At 38.1% G+C, this 12,251-nt stretch overlaps 1 protein-coding gene across 6 annotated transcripts in view; it reads right to left on the minus strand.

The window, feature by feature from the left end:
* The window catches only part of C2H16orf46 (chromosome 2 C16orf46 homolog), a 57,757-nt gene extending 55,960 nt beyond the window's left edge, over window positions 1-1,797 (minus strand). For 2 of the 6 annotated variants that reach the window (XM_074288206.1, XM_074288209.1), the window contains exon 1: window positions 464-1,795. The gene's annotated coding sequence lies outside the window, so the exon portion shown is untranslated. Of the gene's footprint in view, window positions 1-436 lie in introns of all 6 variants that reach the window. The other 4 variants (XM_074288207.1, XM_074288208.1, XR_012486177.1 and 1 more) reach the window with 3 other exon arrangements.
* Between the last annotated feature and the right edge of the window lie 10,454 nt (window positions 1,798-12,251).

A 12,251-nucleotide genomic window follows, 5' to 3' on the forward strand; every position in this document is an offset into this window, starting at 1 on the left:
CATCTTATTATCTTAGGTGCACATCTTTCTCATAACCGGTGGCCCTGCTCCCCTCCGTCGCCATTGCATGCGTCACTCCTTCCCATCCCTCCTTTTTAGCTTTTCCCTATCAGCTTGGGCCCTCAGCAACCGACTGCGCCATTACTCCTTCCGCCACAAGAGAGCGGAAAGAGCGCTGCATTTGGGGTTCCAAGACCCGAGTTCGAATTCCAACTCCCTGGGACCCTCATCTATAATATGAGGAAGTTAGCTTGAGGGGTTTCCAAGGTCCCTTCTGGCTCCAAGTAAAAGATTCTAGGGCCTACAACAACCAATCTGCCCCCCCCCTTCCCCAAGAAACGGATTCAGTCTTAGCCCCTCCCCGCCCCGCCTTCTTCCCTTGCCCCTTCCCTCTTTTACTCAATGGCTCCGCCCACCTCCTCCATTCCTTCCTCACCTTCGCCAGCACGCGCAGGGTCCCTACCTTCCTTCCTTCTTTAGCCCCCAGCTTGGGTGATCCGCCCACTTCGGGCCAGAGCTTGGTCCCTTGCTTCCCGCCCCGGGGGGGCGGGGAAACCGCCTACACCGCCTCACAGCCACATGGGAGGCTGATTCAGGCCAAGTTAGGCGGGGTGGGGTGGGGCCTGACTGGCCGAGACCGGACTAGCGGTCCTGGGCAGGCCCGCCCCTAATCTGCTGAAGCTATGGGCGGAGGCGGCCGTTGCCCTGGGTTACCGGCCACGCGGAGAGGCTCGGAGGACCGGGACTGCGGAAGTGATGTTTAGCAAAATCAGCTTCTCGCGAGAAAATTGGCGCGGGTCGGGGAGCGGAGTTCAATAGAGACGTTTGTAGTTGTAGGCGTGTCACGAGCAGAAGAGGCTGTTGGACCGAAGAAAAGTGGGAGAAGCGCCACAACTTCGCAAATAACTCGGGGGGCAGGAGGTTCGTCAGTGCCTCGCTGGGGCTTTTGGGTAAGAAGATGGCCCAAGTCGATCCCGGACCCTGAGCCTGGTTTTGGCCCAGAGATTCGTTTGCAGGGCCGGGGAGCCTGGGCTTTGTGGCGGGAGGTCTCGCGTTCTTTCGGCTCTTTGGGGCCTTAGGTCGATGCTGCAGCAGCAATAATAAAAATAAGCCATCTTTGTATAACCTCGGCGCCGGGACAAAATCAACCTGACAGTCCCTGCCTTCAAGGAGCGTACACTCTATTAACAGGAGCCTAACGAGCGCCCCGCCGGGCGCCTCCTGGAATGGGATGTAGGCTTCAGGCCCCATGATAGTGGAGCGTGGGCGCTGTGCTTTATTGGCTACCTGCGGGTGTCAGGTGCTTAATGCATTCTATAAATCGGTTGTGTGTGTGAGTGTGGAGCGGCAGAAAGTGCTGGGTGTGGCCGGTTCCAATGTTGACCACCTATGTGACTTTGGGCAGGTCGTATTTTCTTATTAGTTTTCGCTAACGTGAGATGAAGGGGTCGGGTTCCATCAAAGCTTCTTAACTCTGGGTAGGGCCTCCATATGGGGTCGCGAAATGAGTATTTGTCAGCTTGATTTGTGTGTCAATTTTACATATTTAGGGTCACGTAAAAGGTGTTTTGTGAAAAGGAGAGGGGAGGGTTTTATAGGAAGCCTCTAACGTCCTCACCACCAGGTGGGTCTATAGAAGTGGATACTAGTATGCGTTTAAGTTCTTTGTTGATTTGAAGGTAGATTCAATTTCAGTTTGTTTATTCTTTTGAAGTCATGACAATTTCTGTAGCACTTTAAACCTTACAGAGTGCTTTCCTCACAACAACCGTGTGAGGTAGACAATACAGGTATTATTATCTTCATTTTACTCATGAGGAAACAGCTCAGTGAAATGACTTGCCCAGCCAGGTTTAGTCTGGCTTCTCTTCTTCAGTCTTGACTGTACTTAATTTCAACCAGACAGTCTTCTCGGAATGGATCTACCTCACTCCTCGCCAGTCCTCCATCAAATTCTAGAATCACTAAATTCTATTGGAGGAGGTCACCTAATTGGTTCCACGACTTCAACCGGGCAACCTGACAACTCTTTATTTTTTGTGATCAGTCATCTGAACTAATGCTTGTTTTAGGTCCACAGGAAATAATTTGGAAAAGTGAAATAATTCAGCCTTTCATATTTATTTTCCATGTTTAGTTGTAATTGTCCCTATTAACGTGGGTGTTTTGTGGTAACCAATCAACATCCATCCTAGAAAAAAAACCGAAAACTTCAAAATAAAACATGTCTTCAAATTAGATTTATCGAAGAATATTTTCTACAGCAGGTAGAACAAGAGGTTCCTGTAAGTTTTAAGGTTTGGGGTAAGAAATAGTCATTAGTTTGCTTGGATAGGATATTTCCATCCCTTCCTTTTTATATGGAAGGTCTCATCTCTGGTGTATCTGAAATTTCATCATTTTTCTTCACCAAAGGAATTGTAGGGCAGGGACTAATGGGGAAGAAAGGTGTTACCTTTGTAACCAGATGTATATTTTTGAATCCTTAAGTATTGTGTACTAAGGAAGGAGGGAAAAAGGAAGTAGAAAAAGTCTGTAGGTCCTCATAGCTTGTTTTCTTTTGTAAAACTATGTAATTTATTTTATGCTTTTCAAAATGTGATTTTGAAAAAGTACATTTGACTTCACCACATACTGGCCAAGGGATCCTAGAGACAAAAAAAGGTTTGAACCTACTCTCAGGACCTTAACTAGACTCAGAGCCCGAGAGCTTACTGTTTGGCACCAGTGAGTGTCATGGGCTCATAAGAAGCCTTATAGCAAAACAAGGAACAAAAATGCCATAAAGTTTATAACTCTTGGGGGCAGCTAGGTGGCGAAGTGGATAGAGCACCATCCCTGAATTCAGGGGGACTCGAGTTCAAATCGTTACTCAGTGTGAAGACACTTCCTAGCTGTGTGACCTTGGGCAAGTCACTTAACCCCAGCCTGGGGGAGGGGGGAAGCTTGAAACTCTTAATTTCACTCCTAATTTTCCTGAGCCAGGGTCTAAATAAAGTATTTTAGAAGTGTAGTGAACAGATTTATTAAAGGTCTTTTTGCTCAAATATTGATATCTTTCCTTATGAGGTAGGCTGTTAGTAACTAAAGCTTGCTCGTCTCTTTCCATGTTGTTTTTGCTGTTATCAATATTTTGATAATTTGGGGAGGGGGTAAGAACTTTTTTGTGTTTGACCTTCAAGGCTTAGGGAAGGTTCTTTTGAGAAGTAGCATTTGAGCTGGGTTTTCCAGATTTAATAGGAATTCAAGAAGATGAGGGGGACTCCAGGCATAGAATAAGCAGACTTTGCTTTCATCTCAGAATAGGCTCTTGCCCCTGCTTGTCTTAACCCTAAGTCTGTTGTAATAGTCTCCTTTCCTGAGTCCCCTTTCCGCCCCCCCCCCCATTTCTGGCCTTCACAACATTGCTAAATAATTTTCAGCTTGAGATTTGACTATAAAAACCTTCAAGGATTTCAGACTTATTGGATAAATACAAATTCCTCAAATTAAATTCTTTAAGCTTTCCATAATCTGGTTCCAGCATTATTTCAAATTAATCTCTTTATGACCTATTCCAAGCAAAGTGCCCTATCTCTGAAGATTTGTTCCCATTTAATCTTCCTCCAAGCCCCAGCTTAGGTCCCAACTCTTTCCTCAATAAGTCTCAATTAAAAGTGGAAGATTCTTCTTAAAGCACTTTTCCTTTGCCCCTTTACACTTAATTTTATACAAACTGTTCATTTTATTTGAACCCCAAACTCCTATGTAATCCTCTTTGAGGATAAAACCTTGAGTCATATGTACCTTTAGTCCTTTGTATACTGTATTGTCATTAATGTTTGTGAAAATGAATAGAAGAGGGCCTTAGACTTAAATCTTATTTACTTGGCAGTCAGTAGAAAGCTACTAAAGAGTCTTGCTTTAAAAATATTTTATTTAATAATTTGTTTTAGGAATTTACTTATCACAAAATATTAATACTATCCACTGGAATCCATATTTGTTGAGGATAGCAATGGCTGTCTCCATTTATAAAGGGTAGATTAAGCAATTTAGCAGGGTGTTCCAACATAGGTTGTTCTTATGTTTTACATGATTTTAAAGAAGGAAGAGAAATACTTTTGAGACTTTGAAAAGTCTCTTTTTAGATAGGCAGTTGTGGTGCACTGAGGTTAGCAGAATAGAGCATTATATATGGCATTAAGGCAAATATATCTAGTTGAATATTCACATTTTCTATACTAGCTGTTATTTTAATTGAAAAAGATTTCAGTCTATTATGAAAAGCATCCATATGCTTATAAAAACCAAAGTAAGCAAGCTATTATAGGTATTCTTACTGCCTTCACCAAAGCAACATTTGAGAGAGTGTGAGAGTGTGTGTGTGTGTGTATGTGTGTGTGTGTGTACTAAAGATTTAGTGCCAAGACCTGGAAATGAAAAAAGTTTACATTCCATGAGAAAGTGGGAAATGGGGGGGGGGGAATAATTAAGTACACATAAAAAATAATTTGGTGGGGTGAGGAGGGGAGACAAAAAGTTAGGGAGGATCAGAAGCTTCCTCTAGAATGATGATTGAGTTGTGCTTTGAAAGAGTCTAGGGGTTATAGAAAGTGAAAATAGTAAGAATGTTCCAAAAGCATAGAGGCAAGAGATAAAATGTAATCTATGGGAAGAACAAATAGGCTATTTTGACTAAAAAGTTCATGATTGAGAATAATGGACACAATCTGGAGACTGGAGCTAGACTGAAAGGCTTTAAAGTCTAAACTAAAGCATTTATATTTATTTTAGAGACAGTAGGTAGTCAAAAAGAAGATTACTGAACAAGTCTGACAAGGTTAGACTTGTGTTTAAGGATTATAGCAGCTCTGTGAAAGATGGGTTGGAAAGAGAAGAGACTAGCTTCAAAGAAACTGATTAGGAAACTATTGTAGTACTCTAGAAATTATGTGATACAGATCAGAAGTGGGAGTAATAGTTGTGAATAGAGGGGCAGGACATGGACCTGGAGAGTTGAGATGGTGCAGGAACAGTAGACCTCTTGTACAAAGATCTAGAAAACTAGATCAAATTCTTAACCATGAAATCCAAGCCACAGTGAGTCATTTTCCCACCCCACATTAGTGTGGGAAGACAGAGAGGTGCCCATCATGTAGGGACAGGGTCTGGCCAGAAGCGACCAAGCAGCGTTCATGAGGCTGGGCACCAGGATAGGGAACAAAACAAAATCCCAGGAGATGTCCATACTAGTACAGAAGCAGATGCCATCTTGACAGCTCCATTGCCTACTACCCACTGTCACAAAAATAGCAAATTAAGGAGAAAAACCTGTCACCAGGAGTGGTGACTGGCCATGGGTCCTAGCTGTATACTGAACAAGAAACAAGTTAAGCAAACAGTAGTAGCTGTGTGTCTATTCTCAGGGGCAAAGCAAAGAATCAGTTTTGGTCTCCAGCTTGAGCTGATACTTACAATGGAATTAACTAGGGCAGGAATCCCAGATCTCTGAACTTACAGAGCCTACCAACAAGCTGTAAGAGTAAGTGAAAGACATGTAAAATGTATGGGATTGCCTGTCATCTAGGGGAGGGAGTAGAGGGAAAGAGGGGATAATTTGGAAAAATGAATACAAGGGATAATGTTACAAAAAAAAAAATTACTCATGCATATATACTGTCAAAAAAAATTTATAATAAATAAAAAAAAAGTAAGTGAAAGAGCAGTCTACTTAATCTAAAGATAGATTTAAGAATTTACAGAACTCAGATGAAGAGGGTACTGATCAGACTTCATTCTAGGTAACATCACTAGGAAACACCAAAAGTTTACAGACCTCAAACCTCCAGTCTGAACCAAATAAAAACAGGATTACACAAGAGTGTAGAATCTCAGCCCAGGCATTCCCCACAGAAGAGTGAACACCTCACCATGAAGTTATGGTGAAAGAGAAGCTTCAAATACACAAACATAAGAGAATGATTCAAGAACATCTACAAGGAAAGTTTCAAAGAAATATGCAGTTTAAATGTAAATCCAACAAGAATTTCTAGAAGAGTTAAAGCAAGTTAAATAGAACCTACTGATATGTTATGAAACATCAAGAAAATTTAGTAGCTACCATATAAAGGAGTGGAATTTGGGATGTGATAGTCTGGAAAATGAAAAATTCTAGGCTTAAAACCAAGAATAGTTTATCCAGCAAAACAAGTATAATCCAACAGGAGTAAAAAAATCCTTTAGTAAAACATTAGACTTACAAACATTCCTGAGGAAAAGAGTAGTGCTTAGTAGAAAATGTAATATACAGAAGTATCAAGAGAAGCATAAAAAGGTAAACATGAACAAGTTATCATAAGTTTTAAATTGTTTACATTTTTATTTAGGGAGATATTGTGTAGCTCCTCAGAATTCCATCAACAGGGGGTCACAGTGAGGAGATAATGTTTATCTTCTCAGAATTCCATTATTGCCATGGGGTCATAGAGGGAATCTAATTAGAAAACGAGAGTGGATTTTTTTTTTAAATTTTAGGATCTTGAAAATATTGGAAAGGAAAGAAGAATATATTGGGGGGTGGTGGTAAGGGGAGAACATGCCAGAAGAAAAATTCTCTTGAAATCAAGTACTTAAAGAACTATTACACAACAAGGATGAGGGAGTAGAGAGGACAGAACATACCTGAACCTAAAAACACACCTTCACAGAGTTGGTTACAGAAATACATTATCCCCAACAGGGAAAAAGAATGGAAAAACAAAACGCAGGGGGATAAGAAGATGGGTAGACTTGAGAGAGAAATTAGTTGAAAGTAAAAGAAGGTGGGAAACAGAAGGAAAAGCATACAAGAGGAGGATGAAAAGAATATACAGCATAACTTATGAATATGGATGAACTCGCCTAAAGAACTGAAGAGGATAATAGAATGCATTAGATCCCAGAACACACTTAGAAATAACATTCATTCATATTTTCTCTTTTTTTAAATACACACACACACATATTGAGTTAAAATTCTGAAATAAAAAAGGCAGGGACAGCATCATGGTCTCATGAAATATAATTAAAGAGATAAACAGGTAAGCTGTACCAAATGGCATAACATCTGAATTCATAAAGGAAAAAAATGAATCATAGGGAGAATTGGGAGAATTCTCAGTAGTAGGGAACCTAAATTTATCCTTTTCAGATGTAGAAAAATATGACCAAAATTTGAAATATGACAATGCTTGAATAAGAAATTTATTGATAAACATCTAGGTCTATCATATATTTTATTCCTACATCAAATGTAAACAAAAAGGAGTATAGGTATTTGTCAACATTAATGTAGGATTAATCTGGGTTGGAATACACATTCCACAGGTATAGTCTTAAAGAGGATGAATACAAGTTTTATTACTGCTCAAAACCTTGATTTAAATAAGATAAAAGAGTAAACTTAAAAAGTAATGTGTAATTAAGCATGGAGATCATCAATATAACATACATCACCATTGCAAGGAAGCACCAATATCTGAATTCCTTAGCTGGGAGAATCTTGAGTGAGTTATTCAGTCTGGAGTGAAAGGCTTTGTCAGGAAAGTGACACCAAACTGAGTTCTCAAAGTCCCTTTTCACTAAGGGGTTTTTATAGGCTGAAAACAAAGGTACTATGTGAAGTACTTTTTTTGATATGTGACCCTTGAGACAGAGTAGCCCCTCTCAGCTACAGGGATGTTTTATTGCAAGTGGTCTATCAAAGAAAATGTTTTGTTTATTCCTTTGGGAGGATTATGTTTACTCCAGGAACTGGCCAGGTTTCTGGAGTTAACATAGGCCTGTCATAAGATATTAATTAAGGCACCAAAAGAATGGCCAATCCTCCTAATGCTCCCTGAGATTTTATCAGATAAGTAGGAGTGCATTTCAGCAAAAAAGTTAACACAAAAGACATGGGTGAGACTTGATTCTTTCCTCACTAGGATACCCTATATGTATGCTGCACCTTCACAAAAATTTTTCACTTAAAAACATCAGAAACAAATGAAAAGCAGAACATTAAGCATAATTTTTACTGACTATAATGCAATAAAAGTTATATTCAATAAAGAACTTATAAATGGCAGGATTTGCACTGTCACATGATTGGAATAAATTTTCATGGGTGTCATTTGTAGGATATTGGAGTTTTCAGATTATTTCCTAATTTTCCTTCTGTTGCTGCCAGGATTTTCAATAAAGCAGAGGTTTTCTGATGCATATACTAATTATTGAAGGTTCTGTGCCATATGTCTGCTCATAAAGTGTCTTTAACTAACTGAAGAACACTGTCGCTTTTTCCACTTTTGCTTTTGTGTAGTCTATGTCTCATGGCATCTGAAAGTTGGGATTCTACTTCAGTTTGAGCCCAATGAAGAGCAGTGATTTCTACTCTTAATTTAAGAATTCTTTTTCTCTAAGTGGGACACATGTCCTTCCTGTAATACTGCCTCATTCTGAAGATGTTCTTTTGTTTGGGTGTCAGCTGAACTCCTAATAGCAGAAATGGGGTCTGAATAACACAAAATGAATTTTGGTAGATTGGGAGGGATGATGGGAGAATCCTCCAGAAACTTCACACTCAAGTCCTTATTAGATGAAGTCTCACCTTAGGTGAAGAAGAGGATGACTTTTTGCCAAAGGATTAAAAGATATAAAAAAAGGTGCTGGTCAACCCTCCATGTGATCCCAGCCATTCAACAAGCATTTCTCAGTTTTCTAAAGCCCATTTAAAAATATTTTTGGCTGTACATAGTTCCTTATCTCTCTTGGAAACAGAAATGATGTGTTTTATGCACACTTTCAGAATGTACCAAGGACACCAGCTTGGCATGATATTTATTTGTGATAACAGCAAAATAATGTTCATTGGTAATCTTTGTTTAATGAATGTAACGCTTAAGTGAAGAATGCCAAATAAACAAGAGACTGGGGAGAAACACTGAATTAGAATGTCCAAGTACTCTAAACTCATAATTTGAAGGAAAATCTAATAATTCTGACAGAGCTGGGATGTAGAAAAATGGTATCATTACCTAGTAAACAAACTTCTCCATGTAAATAACATGCAAGGGATCTTTGAATTCAATTGGTCCAAAGCACACTGATGGTATAGTTAGTTATATTATAAAAAGTGTTTTCTGCATTTCCCTTGGTTCTAAAAGTCAATTGCCACAAACAGCACTGGATCTATTAGCCTACTTGCTACTTGTTCATTTTCTTCCTTTGCAACAATGGACTGTCCACACCATGGAGCATAGAAGACCACCACCACTACTTGTCAATAAATTCTTGACAAATGTTTTCTGCCAGTCCAAGTATCGTTGGAAGAGGTCACAGACAGGAGATCTTGAGGAGAAGAAATTGCTGATGGTTTTGCTAGTATTACCACATTTTTTGCATGATTGCAGGTGAATGTGAAGGCCAGGAGCAGTGCCCGGCCCACAGCCACACAGCTTGAGCTGGTTGGCCACCCTAGCAGCAAATGCAGGAGTGGGAGAAGCTGGGCTGAAGAAGTCCTTGCTCCTGCCACAGCCCCTCAAGTCCCACCTTCTTGGTCACAGCTGCTACCACCTAGGCCTCTGCATAAAGAAATTGCATTCTCCCTACTGTTTATAGCTCAGCCACCACAAGGCAAAAGTCTCCAAGACAATATTTATGGAAAAATTTATATCTCCAAACACTTTAATCATTAAAAAGAACAGCCTAATGAGTTAAATATGAAATTAAAACTAGAAAACCAAATTAAAAACCCTAACATCAAGTTAGAAATTCTGAAGATTAAAAGAAAAACTAAAATGAAAACAAAAATAACCATTAAATAAAACTTGGAATTATTTTTAAAGAACAAAACAAACCCTTAGCTAACTTTATTTTTAAGTAGAGAAAAGTTACCAATATCAAGAATGAAGATGAAGTCACAATAAAAGAAAAATTAAGTTACTTTACCTAGCTATGTCAATAAAACTTAGAATCTAAAATATTCACAAAATATAAACTGTTCAGCTTCACAAGAAATAGAATACTTTAATAACCCTACCTTATCAAGAAATTGAACAAGTCGTCAAAGAAACTCCAATGTACATAAATCTGAGTAGGATGAACTCTTCAAGTGAGATGGATTTTGAACATTTAAAGAACAATTCTAATACTATACAAACTTTGAAAGAAACAGGAAAAGGAATCCTACCATATTCTGACACAACTTTTGCTTCCTAAATCAGATTATATCAAAATAGAGAAAACTGAATAATAAAATATTTTAGAAGGGAGACTACAGCATAGCACAAAGATATAACCTATGACTAGTTTAGACTTACACCAAGAATGAAGGACTAGTCCAATATTAGGAAAACTATAAATATACTTGACCATATTAACAAAAATATAATTTGATCAATAGTGGCAGAAAAAGCTTTTTGACAAAGTACAATACCTATTTCTGATTAAAAAAAAGGATAAACTTTCTCTAAAATGATGAATAATGGGTGTTGTCAATATAGCAATTATAAGAACATAATTTTCCAATTTTTCCCCTCCCCCCCAAAAGAAACAACATAAAGTGACTAGAGAAATCATACTCTATTGGGTAGGTTGAGCCAGTATTCTAAAAATGACAGTAATACTTAAATGCATTTACTTATACAATGCCATACCAATGAAACTATCAAAGGATTATTTTATAGAGTAGAAAAAAATCCATCTGAAGGAACAAAAGTTAATATCAGGGGAATTAATGGGAAAGAAAAAAAAAAAGCAGGAAGACCTACTAATAGTAGATCTCAAAATTATACTATAATCATCAAAATGTGTCACTAGGTAAAAAAAAAATAGTGGAACAGATTAGGTACATAATATACAGAAGCAAATAAGCAAAGGTATAGAGCAATAATATTTTTGCACTTATACAACTAAAATTAAAAGGGACAAAAAAATTGATAAAAGAACCTATAGTAAATTTCTCTCATAAGTCTTTTTTTGAGTACTGACTCAAAATTATGAGTAATTTTCCACTTGATACATGATTGAAGCATATGAAGAAGCAGTTTTCAGAGGAAGAATCCAAGTTATTAATTGCTATAAGTGTTCAAAATCATTAATACAGGAATGCAAATTAAAACAACTGGAGTAGTACACATTTCTCAGATTGGCAGAGTTGATGCAAGAGGAAAATGGCAAATGCTAGAGAGGTTATAGGAAAATTACATCAATACCCTGTTGGTGGCACTGTGAACTAGTCTGGAAAGCAATTTTGAATTATATCCAGAAAAGCTATTAAACTTTGCAAAGTTCCAGGGATAACTGGTAGTACAAAGTCTATACTGCAAAGAGATTTAAAGAAAAAACACTCCATATGTATGAAATTATAACAGCTCTTTCCATGGTAGCAAAGAATTGAAAACTCAGGATGCGCCCAGCAACTGAGGGATGATGTTTGGTATATGAAAGTGATGGAATACTATTATAATAATTAATTTCACTGGTATAATTTCACATAAACCTGGGAGAAATTATATTAAGTGATGCAAAGTGAATGGAGCAGACCCAGAACAATTTAAACAATGACAGATTAGTAAGTAAATTTTGAAAGACTCAGAAACTGATCTACCTAATGATAAACGCAATTACAGAGAACTAATGATGAACCTATATTACCTACCTCCAGATAGCCAAATGACCTTGAGTGCAGATTGAAGCTCTTTGAGGTGAGGGAGTAGGGAAGAGAGAAACATATGGCTAATGTGGAATTTGTTTTGCCCAACTACACACATTTGCAATAGGTTTTGGTTTTTTTGCTTTCTCAACTGAGAATGGAAGATGGTTAAACTTGGGTAACTAGAAATGTGGGGCTTTCATTATAGAGCAAAATCAAGAAAAGGAAGATTTGAGGGAAAATAAAAGTTGTTTTATACATTTGAATTTGAGATGCCTGAATACAAATGAGAATACCAAATAGATATAGTATTGGAGAGATTTAGAAACCATCTGCCTAGATGATAATTGAGCCCATAGGAGCTAATGAAATCATAAAAATAAAAAAGCTCAAGATAAAACCTTTTGTGTCTTACCACACAAAATAATCAAGGACAACTTTTCTCAAGTCTCATCAAAATAACAGGAAAAGATATGAAAAAACTCCCAACTTTCCTCTTTTGTGCTCTTTCTACTATATTTGGGGTTGCAAATGACAGGAAATAAGAGTTCCAGGGTTGAAGCCTACACAGAGACTGAACCTGTGATTTCTGTAG

Source organism: Sminthopsis crassicaudata, chromosome 2, assembly GCF_048593235.1.
Source record: "Sminthopsis crassicaudata isolate SCR6 chromosome 2, ASM4859323v1, whole genome shotgun sequence".
Classification (NCBI taxonomy): Eukaryota; Metazoa; Chordata; class Mammalia; order Dasyuromorphia; family Dasyuridae; genus Sminthopsis; species Sminthopsis crassicaudata.